This window comes from Lycium barbarum, chromosome 4, assembly GCF_019175385.1.
Source record: "Lycium barbarum isolate Lr01 chromosome 4, ASM1917538v2, whole genome shotgun sequence".
In the NCBI taxonomy this organism is placed as follows: Eukaryota; Viridiplantae; Streptophyta; class Magnoliopsida; order Solanales; family Solanaceae; genus Lycium; species Lycium barbarum.
In genome coordinates, this window is record NC_083340.1 from 75147208 (window position 1) to 75160671 (window position 13464).

Genomic DNA, 13464 nt, shown 5'->3' on the forward strand with positions numbered 1-13464 from the left:
GAGCGTGCATGTTGGATTTTGGCGGTAGTTGGGATGAGCATTTACCCCTTATTGAATTTGCCTACAACAACAGCTATCATTCCGGTATTCAAATGGCTCCATATGAAGCATTATATGGAAGAAAGTGTAGATCTCCAATTGGATGGTTTGAAACCGGAGAAGCACAAGTGATAGGCCCCGACTTGATTCAACAAACGGTCGAAAAAGTCAAAATCATTCGAGATCGACTGTTAACAGCCCAAATTCGCCAAAAGTCTTATGCGGATAACCGCCGACGAGACTTGGAATTTCAGGTAAATGATTGGGTATTCCTGAAAGTATCGCCGATGAAAGGGGTGATGAGATTTGGCAAGAAAGGGAAGTTAAGTCCTAGATACATCGGACCCTATAAAATTGTCCGTAAGGTGGGTCATGTAGCATATGAACTGGACTTGCCATCGGAGCTTGAAGCAGTTCACCCAGTCTTTCATGTTTCGATGCTCCGCAAATGTATTGGAGACCCAACAAGAATATTTCCGGTTGATGATGTGCAGGTGACAGAGAAGCTGACATATGAAGAAGTACCTATTGCTATTTTAGATAGACAGGTGCGAATACTTCGAAATAAAAAAGTCGCTTCAGTCAAAGTTCGATGGCGAAACAACAACAGGGAAGAAATGACTTGGGAAGCGGAAGAGAAGATGAAAGCCAAATACCCGCATCTATTCCAATCTCCAGAAGAGGTTCATGATGACACGCCGAGGTTATAAGGTATGTATGCATTAAATGAAGTGTAATAATTATAGTATCTGAGTACCCTTATTCCCAGTATTTTCCAAAAATCTCATTTTGTGATGGCCCTATGGGGCAGTGATATTGTGGGTTTGCCGTGACAAGTTGGTAGTGCCAATTTACAGGGGAAACTCTGGCAAACATTTTCTAGGATTCCCGAGTATTTTAGCATTCGAGGACGAATGTTCCAAAAGGGGGGAAGAATGTTACACCTCGGAAAAGTCCCCGTACATGTACAATGAATAGACCAACGAAGGGTATGAGTTGGCGACGTTTTACTAAGTAGGGAATGACGATTCATGAATTTTTGGAAATAAGAAAGTTGTAGAATTTCAATTTAGCCAGTGGTCGTAAAACAGAATACGGCCCGTAAAGTGATTTACGGACCGTATACTGCCATCGTCCTCCAACGTTCCAAAAATTTCGACTTTCTGTCCAAAGTTTAAATGGTAAAATACGACCCAGTTTACGGACCGTAAACTGAAATACGGCTCGTAAACTGTGGCCGTAAACCATCAAGACCTCCAGCAAACCTTTCTGTTTTTGATATGCTTAAATACGACCACGTTATACAGCCCGTAAACTAGTATACGGTCCGTAAACTGTGGTTTACGACAACTGTACAGCCCGATGACTGTTCATTAAAAATCAGATTTTGTGATTATTATAAGTGACTTTCTCATTCATTTTCATTCATATTTCATCTACAACCTTCAAGAACCCTCTAGAACTTATCCAAACATTTCATCCACAAAATTTAAGAGAATCAAAGGGAGATCAAGATCAACAACACCAAATCCATGAAACAAAGTGTGTGAAACTCAAGTGAAGTTCATCCAAACCAAGAAATTCCAAGGAAGGAAAAATAGGGTTTTGAGGAAGGAGGAAGAACTCCACTCTAGGCTTGTTCCACCACCATCTAAGGTAAGTTTTATGACTTTAGCATGTTGTTTAAGGTATTGGAAAGCTAAGATGCTTGAATTGTAGAAAGACATGGAAAATGGGTCTTAAATGGGAGAATAGTGTCATAATTGAATGGAACCATAAACGTTGATGTGCCATGATTTTGAATATGTGGTAAATGATTTTTAGACCAGGAAATAAGCATTATATATGAGAAAACGCGATAACGAACTACAACCATAAATGTGGAAAAAATAGAGAAAAATGGTGGATTTTGCTCAAAGTATATGAATGACGATTGTTGATACGATATTGTGAAGTGTTGTTGTAAATGTTTGGGAGTTGATATAGACTATGAGAAAAGTAGTATAAATAAAGGAAGTGCTGCCCAATTTTCTCTAGAAATAGTGACCCATTCCCGTAGTCGATTAACTAACGTCAATACGAATTCTTTCGTGAAGGTAGCGACGTGACATTAAAGGAGAGCAAGTGACCGATAGCTTAGCTAAACGACAAAGGTATGTGAGGCTAGTCCTTTTCTTTCTATGGCATGAATCCCATGATATGATTCTTCTCTCTTTCCATGATTCTCCTATATCCCGAAAAGCCAAGAGCCTAAGATCATGAATAGCTATATGAGTCAAGAGATGTGATATGACGTTCTTATAAAGTAAATGATGTTGTTCCTTTTATACACTCACCTTATATACTTATCCCTTCAAGGTGAGGCAGAATGTTCATATATGTTCATAATGGAATCGAGGGTTCACGATCTTACGTCACCTCGATAGAATGCAGTTGTTCTAGAGTCTTTATGCATGCACGATGACAAGTATATTTTGATAAGCATATTATTATAAGTATTTTATGATGAGCATGTCATGATTGCATCTGTTACACCTCGAAAATTTTCCGTGAGCCTACAATGAATAGACCAATGAAGGGTATGAGTGTGCGATGTTTTACTAAGTAGGGAATGACTAATTATGAATTTTTGGAATTTAGAAAGTTGTAGAATTTCAATTCAGCCAGTGGTCGTAAAGCAGAATATGGCCCGTAAAGTGATTTACGGACCGTATACTGCCATCGTCCTCCAGCCTTTCAAAAATTTCAACTTTTTGTCCAATGTTAAAATGGTTAAATACGACTTGGTATGCGGCCCGTAAACTGGTTTGCGGCCCGTAAACTGGTTTACGGACCGTAAACCTCGATCGTAAACTGCCATGATCCTCAGCCAACCTTTCTATTTTGATATGCTTAAATACGACCACACTATACGGTCCGTAAACTGGTATACGGCCCGTAAAGTGTGGTATACGACCACTGTTCACCCCGACGACTGTTCATTAAAAATCAGATTTTTGAGTTGATAAAAAAGGACCATAAGCTCATATTATTTCATTTCTCATCTACACCACTCAAGAAGTCTCTAGAACTCTCCAAACACTTCATCCATAGGAATTCAAGAGAATCAAGGAAATCAATTATCATCAACACCAAATCAAGGAAACAAAGCTTATGAAACTCAAGTAGAAGTTGTCTCCTTCAAGAAATACCAAAGGAGAGGAGATAGGGTTTTGGTGCTAAGGTAGAAACTCAACTCAAAGCTTGTTCCACCATCAATCAAGGTAAGTTTCATGACCATTCCATATTGTTTAAAGTATTGGGAAGCTGAGACACTTGAAACATAGAAGAACATAGAAAATGGGTCTTGAATGAGTGAATAGTGTCACAATTGGAAGATGGTTGAATGGAATCATGAAAGTTGATATGCTAAGATTATGAATATGTTGTAAATGATGTTTAGGTCATGAAATAAGTATTATATACAAGGAAATGGGATAATGAGCTATAACCATAAATGAGAAGGAAATTGGAGAGAAATGGCGGATTTTGCTTAAGGCATATAAATGACGACTGTTGCTCGCAATATTATGAGTGTTGTTGTAAATGTTTGGGGGTTGAAATAAAATGGGGGAAAAGTAGTAGAAACAAAGGAAATTCCGCCTAATTTTCTCTATAGATAACGACGCGTTTTTAAAGTTGATTAACTAATGTTAATACGATTCTCTCGTGAAGGTAACGACGTGACCTCGAAGGAAGACGAGTGATCGATAGTGTAGCTAAGCGACAAGGGATGTGAGGCTAGTCCTTTCTTTCTAATGGCATGAATCCTATAGCATGAATTCCTTTCCTCTTCATGAATTCCTATATTCCGGAAAGCTGAAAGCCTACATCCATAAGTGCCCATATAAGATAAAGATGTCACGACCCAACCCCGTAGGCCATGACTAGTGCCCGATCTGGGCACTCAAACGCATTCTAGTATATGGCAGAAGCCGACAAGGCTTTATTTCAAATTTAGCTAATTTTTAGAAAAACTTCGGCAGAGTTTCCTTTGTTTTACGGACTATCCCAAATACCCTGCACGCAGAAAATACCAACAAAGGCCTCACAGGGCCAACAAAGCAACATCTAAATATATGCGGACCGGCCGCCGCGGCGAAGGGGATCGCCCAAACACAACACATACACATATCTGTATAGAAAGATCCCAACCCACAAACATGTCCACAGACCTCTAAACAGACCGACAGAATCATATGACGGGACAGGGCCCCGCCGTACCCATGAACGAGAATATACATATATAGAAGTGACAGACTATACCAAAAGATGGCTCTGGATAAAAGAGCGCTCCAAAAATAGCAGAATGAGATCCTAAGCAGACGGGTCAGCAAACCTATCGTCGGTACCTGCGCGGCATGAAAACGCAGCCCCCGAAGAAAGGGGGTCAGTACGAAATATGTACTGAATATGTAAAGCCTGAGCTGCAGAAACAAAATCATAACTGGTGCAGAACATACAGAAAGTAACCGGAAAATCCAAAGTATCAGATACATATTTCCAAAACATGCAGAGTGTGTACAGAACATATGTCATATCAAATCCGGCCCCTGCCAAGGGATTCGGCAGACAAAACGTGGCCACCCTCCCGACGCTGGTGCCACAACACAGAAGAATCAGAATAGGGGCATAACCCCGTAACATAATATGTCATATCAGATGGCCATAGTAAATCATATCAGAACAAGCGTACATGGCACAGCATACTCCACAAACCCATGTACGTATATACCTGCCCCCTCACATCGAGGCACGGCGAACAATGCAGGGGATTTCGCTTGACAACATATCCTGGCCCGGGCTCAGTGTGGGAAACATTGGGGCATCCACGAATAGAGTCGTGAGAAACTAATGCAAGTAAAATATCATAAATGTTTCCATAGACTCGATGAGGCATATCAAAGACAAACCGATCCGATGAAGTCGGAAGGAATCATAGTAAATGAGTTTCGAGTATCAAAACAATTTATTAGACTTAATGGAATATTTAAAACCATATTAGTTAGGTAATTAGAAGGGTAGTCGAAACGTTTCTTTCAAAAATCGTTCAAAAAGGGGACTTTAGTACATTAAGGGCAAAACCGGGAATAGCGGGCCCACCTCGGAACAAGCAAGGCGGTGGGCTCAAATTACGCCCTTTAAGCTTATGGGACCCCTATAAAGGTTCTACGGACATTCTATAGCTTTTCAAGGAGTTTAGAGAAAGTCTACATACTTTCAGGAAAAGCATATCAAAATGGTTCAATTCTACTGAAGGAAAAACTGAGATTTTCTCTTGCGGATTCCAATGGCCAAGAAGGTCTTTTGAGGCCCGAATCCGATCCTAAAACACTTAGACATGCCAAAAGAAGGATCGGGGTAGCTTTACATACCTTTCAAGCTCCTTACGCCTTTCTAAACTCACTTCCCGTTTCGTCAAAGATCTGCAAATGGTCAAGTTTGCCAATTGTAAGTTATAGATGCTACAAATTCAATTCAACTCTTATTTGTCCACCGAAATTTCGGCAGCACTTCCCCTATACATATAGCACCCCCGAGCACTTAACTCGGCTCACAATCATCAACAACAACCCAAGCAACAACATCAACATCAACAACAACATTAGAAACACAATATGGCAACACTAGTTCTACTTGCCGACATAATGTCATAACCTTTACTTTAACCTTAACTTTCAAACTATTCTCAACAATTTCACATTCATTATCAATCTAGATTATCACAACATAGTTTAAAAGCATTTCATATCGTTTTCCACAAGATATTCATACGATGTACATAATATACAAACTTTCCGCCAAAGTCATAACGCATTCGAAACTTCTAATCTTTGACTTACGTATTCATAACATGATTCCATCTTCCAAATTCATCAATACCCGTCATAATTTGCAACCTAATAACTTCATTTTCATAATGTCGCAAGATCATACTTAAACGACATAAGTTTTCTACATTCTATTTCAAAGCAAACTCATATCGTTTTACTTTCATTTACATTGCAAGAATCACAATAACACAATTAACACACTAGACGAACTTAATCCATTTCCATTCCACACACCCCATACCACACAGCCAAACACCCCACTACCAACTACTATCCAATTCATTCAATTTTCATTTCCAAGATGTATTTCATCCCATCCACAACTAGAATATGATATAAATTCAACACCTTACAATTATACACATACATATATATACACGGCCACATGCCTATATACATATCCACTCGGTAAACTTCTATTTTTCCGCACAAACAACTCATTCTCACATACTACAACACAAACAAAACTTCATAACACAATAAAAAGGAATGAATCCTTACCTTTTTCTCTAGTCTTCTTTACTTGAACTAGTGATCAAATTGAGGAACCAAGTGCTTCTTCCTCCAAGACAACTACACCAAGTTGAAGAGGCTACCCAAATTAGTAGGAAAACCACAAAATATGAATTTTTGAAGCAAGATTTTTTAGGCTTATTTTTGCACTCCAAAGCCGAAACCCTCTTCTCTTTCTCCTCTCTTGTTTTGTTTTTCTTGTCTTCTAAATTTTTCTTGAACTTTCAATGTATCTTATAGCCCCTTAATTAAATTGTCACATGGTTGCCATGTGACTTGGGTTTGGGCCAAGTATGTTGGCCGGCCACCCCTTATGAGTTGGGCCCAAATTTTTCTTTCAATTATTTGGGCCCAATGGATTATAATTCCCGTTTTGTAATTCCCGAAACTAATTTTCGAAATCCCAAATTTGCCCTTAGCGTTCCTCGACACTTCCATATTAATATTCTTTTCATAACAACCCAAGGGTTACATAAATTCAATTATGACCTTATTTCATACAAGTCCAAATTATTTCCAATTTTTCGAAGGTGTGAAAACACGGGATATAACATCCTCCCCTCCTTTAGAACATTCGTCCTCGAATGTAAAATTAATCTTATAGGGTTTGAAAACACTTTGGGGGAGTTCATGGTTACAAACAACACATATGACATACGATCGGCATTGAAATGAAATTAAGTAGGGATTCAAGGTTACCTGTGGGCATAGGGAACAGATGAGGATATTTCTTCTTCATTTCTTCCTCGGAGTCCCAGGTCATTTCCTCCCTATTCTCGTTCCGCCACAGTACCTTAACAGAGGCAACATCCTTATTACGGAGCCTCCGTACCTGACGGTCCAAAATAGCTACGGGCTGCTCCTCATAAGATAACTGCTCCGTCACCTGAATATCATCCGCAGGAAATATTCTGGAGGGATCACCAATGCATTTGCGGAGCATAGACACATGGAATACCGGATGTACCGCTTCCAAATCAGATGGCAGATCTAACTCATATGCGACATTTCCAATTTTCCGCACAATCAGATAAGGCCCAATATAACGCGGACTAAGCTTGCCCTTTCTGCCGAACCGCATTACGCCTTTCATAGGCGATACCTTCAGAAATACCCAATCACCAACCTGGAATTCCAAAGGACGACGCCATTTATCAGCGTATGATTTCTGTCGACTCTGGGCTGCCAATAGTCGCTCTCGGATAAGTTTCACCTTATCAACTGCCTGCTGGACCATATCTGGGCCGATTAATTCTGTTTCGCCAATATCAAACCAGTCAATAGGTGACCTGCATTTCCTACCATATAAAGCCTCGTACGGAGCCATCTGGATGCTGGAATGGTAGCTGTTATTATAAGAAAATTCAATCAATGGCAAGTGATCCTCCCAGCTACCTCTGAAATCAATAACACAGGCTCGCAACATATCTTCAAGCGTCTGGATAGTGCGCTCAGCCTGTCCGTCACTCTGAGGATGGAAAGCTGTGCTCAGGCTCAGCTGAGTCCCTAATCCTTCCTGAAAAGATCTCCAGAAGTTCGCCGTGAACTGAGCACCTCTGTCAGTGATAATAGATATAGGAACTCCATGAAGCTTCACTATTTCTTTAATATAAAGCCTGGCATAATCCTCGGCGGAATAAGTAGTCCTGACGGGGAGAAAATGGGCTGATTTTGTCAGCCTATCAACAATAACCCAGATGGAATCATACTTCCGTGGAGTGCGAGGCAACCCTGTAATGAAGTCCATATTAATGATCTCCCACTTCCACGTCGGAATTTCCATTTCCTGCAACAGTCCACCCGGCTTCTGGTGTTCAATCTTGACCTGCTGACAATTGGGACACTGGGCGACGAACTCTGCGATGTCCCGTTTCATGCCATCCCACCAGTATAAGCATCGGAGATCATGGTACATCTTCGTAGACCCAGGATGGACCGAATAGCGAGCATAGTGTGCCTCGCTCATAACCTGCTGCCGAAGACCTGCAATGTCAGGTACACACAACCTGCCCCTGAATAATAAAGTCCCGTCCGGAGTGAACTCGAACGGAGTCTTCTCCTTATCATAGGTTGTGTCTCTGTATTGTGCCAAAACAGGATCTTCATATTGATGCCGTTTGATATCTTCCTTAATAGATGATTCAGAAACCCCTCGGACAGAAATCCGTGTACCTCCAGAATCGGCCAGACGAACCCTAAGATTAGCCAACTGATGAATGTCACGTACTATCTCTCTCCTGTCTGGCTGTAAATCTACCAGGCTGCCCATAGATTTCCGGCTAAGCGCATCTGCAACAACATTAGCCTTGCCCGGATGATACAAAATATCCACATCATAGTCTTTCAGGAGCTCCAGCCACCTCCGCTGCCGCAAATTAAGCTCTTTCTGCCTGAAAATATATTGGAGACTCTTATGATCTGTATAGATATCAACATGAACGCCATATAAATAATGTCTCCATATCTTCAGGGCATGGATCACTGCCGCAAGCTCCAGATCGTGAGTAGGGTAATTCTTTTCATGCTTTTTCAATTGCCGAGAAGCATAAGCTATAACTCTGCCGTGCTGCATCAATACACAGCCCAATCCCACGCCAGAAGCGTCGCAATAAATAACATATCCATCGGGTCCCTCTGGAAGAGTCAGAACTGGGGCTGTGGTCAGCTTCTCTTTCAGCAACTGGAAGCTTCGTTCACAAGCATCAGTCCACTGGAACTTGGCTCCCTTCTGAGTTAGCCTTGTCAAAGGCGCTCAAATCGAAGCAAATTTTTCCACAAACCTTCTGTAATAGCCTGCTAACCCCAGGAAACTACGTACCTCTGTGGGCGTCGTGGGTCTGGGCCAATTTTTCACGGCATCAATCTTCTGTGTATCCACCCGGACACCATCAGCTGCAATAATATGGCCCAGAAATAGCACTGAAGCCAGCCAGAATTCACATTTAGAAAATTTTGCATATAATTCCTGATGCCGAAGTACACCCAATACCGCTCTCAGATGATCTGCGTGCTCTGCCTCGGACCGAGAATAGACCAGAATGTCATCGATAAATACAATTACGAACATATCCAAGAATGGCCTGAATACCCGGTTCATTAGATCCATGAATACCGCAGGAGCATTAGTCAGCCCAAAAGACATAACTCTGAATTCATAATGCCCATATCTGAACCGGAATGCTGTCTTAGGAATATCGGCCTCCCGTACCTGATGATAGCCAGACCGAAGATCTATCTTCGAAAAATACTTGGCGCCCTGCAACTGATCAAACAAATCGTCAATTCTGGGGAGGGGGTATTTATTCTTTATGGTTACCTTATTCAGCTGTCGATAATCGATACACATACGCAACGACCCGTCTTTCTTACGCACAAATAATACCGGGGCTCCCCAAGGCGAAGTGCTGGGTCTAATGAAGCCTTTTTCTAACAGATCCTTCAACTGCTCTTTCAGTTCTTTCAATTCTGCCGGTGCCATTCTGTACGGGGGAATAGATATCGGCTGAGTATCTGGAAGCAAATCAATAGTAAAATCTATCTCCCGCTCTGGAGGAAGGCCTGGAAGCTCTTCTGGGAACACATCTGGAAATTCATTAACCACGGGAACTGACTGAAGAGTCGGCGTTTCTGCTGTCAAGTCTTGTACCCGAACCAGATGATAAAAATAACCCTTTCTGATCATTTTCTTTGCCTTAAGGTATGAAATAAACTTACCTTTCGGCGATGCTGTATTACCGGCCCATTATATAACTGGCTCCCCAGGAAACTGGAAATGAACTACCTTATTTTGGCAATCAACATTAGCATAACAGGAGGCTAGCCAGTCCATTCCCATAATGACATCGAACTCGATCATATCTAACTCCACCAGATCTGCCTTAGTGTCTCGGCCGCATATAATTACAGAACAGTCTTTATACACCTGTTTCGCTACAATAAAGTCCCCAATCGGTGTGGCTACCTCAAACGGCTCTATAGGTTCAGACGTTATACCAATTTTATTAGCAACCAGAGGCGAAATATATGACAAGGTCGAACCTGGATCAATCAATGCATACACAGACCGAGAGAAAACCAATAATGTACCTGTAACGACATTAGGCGATGCCTCCTGATCCTAGCGGCTGGACAAAGCATAAATGCGGTTCGAAGGACCGCTAGTACTAGAAGCTCCACCACGGCCTCTGCCGCGACCCGCTGGTGCTGAAGTACCTGGCCCCGTAGGGCGCATAGCCACTGATGAAGATGAAGACCCGGCGGCTGATCCGGTAGGCTGCGCTGCACCACCCGAACTACCCTTATACGGGCAATCTCTCACAGAATGGCCCTGACGGCCACAAGAAAAACATGCACCGGTGGCTCTGTAGCACTCCCCAGGATGGTATCTGCCACAATAAGAACACTGAGGCCTAGGTGGCCTCGTCTGACCAGAACCCCTGTCTGTCCGCGATCCTGAAGCCCTGGAGCTCTGACCTGCTCCTGAATAACCTGGGCTATCAAATCTGCGACCTGTAGGCTGTGGAGGTGCGCTCTGTGCCGGCTGGGATAGATGTCTGCTAGGCTGCTGCGGCTGCTGAGGCTGCCTGCCCCGAGAATCTCCAGAATACCCAGATGATCTAGCCCTCTTGGGCTGTCTCCGATCCTGGCTCCTATCAGGCTGACGCTCCCTATGCCGGTCCTTCATGCCCTGGGCGTGGGCCTGAATCCGGGCAATATCCATGCCGGGCTGAGCAGCCAATACCAAACAGCTGTCGACAAAGTAACGGTCCAGCCCCATAATGTACCTGTGCATCCTGTCAGCCATAGTAGCTACCACAGCAGGTGCGTATTGGGCCAATGAGTCGAACTCCATACTATACTCTCGAACACAGCGACCCCTCTGCCTCAGCAATAAGAATCTGTCAGCCTTGGCCCGCCGTAACTCCGGAGGCAGAAAGTGGCTAAGAAAAGCCTGAGAAAAATCATCCCAAACTGCTGGGGGAGCGCCGTCGCCTCTGGATAACTCCCATGACTCGTACCAATTTGTCGCTACATCATATAACCGGTACGAAGCCAATGCAACTGACTCTGTCTCGGAAGCATTAATAAACTGTAAGGTGCGCCGCATCTTCCTGATGAACTCCTCGGGATCCTCCTCGGGCTTTGTCCCGAAGAACTCTGGAGGGCCACAAGTCAAGAACTCACGGGCTCTCGAACTGTCACGCCTGTAAGCCCGGTCACCTCCCAGTCCGTGCCCCTGAACCTGTCCTGCCACAAGTCTAGTCAATAGCTGGACTGCCTCTCTCATAGTCTGATCCTCAGTCCCTGGCCGTGGAGCTGGAGGCTCAGGTACTGGAATCTCGGGAGCTGGCGGTGGAGCCGCCCCTCGACCTGCAGCTGCTGCTGCTCCAATCTCCTCTACGTGTGGCGGTGTGGAAGAGCCCTCTGCCGGGGGCAAAATATCAGGAGCAATATGAGCATGGGCCCTGGTAACCCTCTGGGCCCGACTAGTCTCTCCCACAGCTGCTGCCTTGGCCTTTTGGGCCGCTGTCGCCTTCTTTGGAGGCATAACTGCAAATGTAACAATTCGTTAGGGAGGAATCATCCTGATAACACAGCTCTATCGCACGATCTAAGACAGAAAGAAGGGTAGTATCCCAAATGCCCTGTAGCCTCCTGTTTATAGGTGTGGTGCACAACACACCGATAAACAAGACTCTACTAGACACGGTATGTAGACATTCCGAGGACGAACCTGGCTCTGATACCACTTTTGTCACTACCCAACCCCGTAGGCCATGACTAGTGCCCGATCTGCGCACTCAAACGCATTCTAGTATATGGCAGAAGCCGACAAGGCTTTATTTCAAATTTAGCTAATTTTTAGAAAAATTTCGGTAGAGTTTCCTTTGTTTTACGGACTATCCCAAATACCCTGCACGCAGAAAATACCAACAAAGGCCTCACAGGGCCAACAAAGCAACATCTAAATATATGCGGACCGGCCGCCGCGGCGAAGGGGATCGCCCAAACACAACACATACACATATCTGTACAGAAAGATCCCAACCCACAAACATGTCCACAGACCTCTAAACAGACCGACAGAATCATATGACGGGACAGGGCCCCGCCGTACCCATGAACGAGAATATACATATATAGAAGTGACAGACTATACCAAAAGATGGCTCTGGATAAAAGAGCGCTCCAAAAATAGCAGAATGAGATCCTAAGCAGACGGGTCAGCAAACCTATCGTCGGTACCTGCGCGGCATGAAAACGCAGCCCCCGAAGAAAGGGGGTCAGTACGAAATATGTACTGAATATGTAAAGCCTGAGCTGCAGAAACAAAATCATAACTGGTGCAGAACATACAGAAAGTAACCGGAAAATCCAAAGTATCAGATACATATTTCCAAAACATGCAGAGTGTGTACAGAACATATGTCATATCAAATCCGGCCCCTGCCAAGGGATTCGGCAGGCAAAACGTGGCCACCCTCCCGACGCTGGTGCCACAACACAGAAGTATCAGAATAGGGGCATAACCCCGTAACATAATATGTCATATCAGATGGCCATAGTAAATCATATCAGAACAAGCGTACATGGCACAGCATACTCCACAAACCCATGTACGTATATACCTGCCCCCTCACATCGAGGCACGGCGAACAATGCAGGGGATTTCGCTTGACAACATATCCTGGCCCGGGCTCAGTGTGGGAAACATTGGGGCATCCACGAATAGAGTCGTGAGAAACTAATGCAAGTAAAATATCATAAATGTTTCCATAGACTCGATGAGGCATATCAAAGACAAACCGATCCGATGAAGTCGGAAGGAATCATAGTAAATGAGTTTCGAGTATCAAAACAATTTATTAGACTTAATGGAATATTTAAAACCATATTAGTTAGGTAATTAGAAGGGTAGTCGAAACGTTTCTTTCAAAAATCGTTCAAAAAGGGGACTTTAGTACATTAAGGGCAAAACCGGGAATAGCGGGCCCACCTCGGAACAAGCAAGGCGGTGGGCTCAAATTACGCCCTTTAA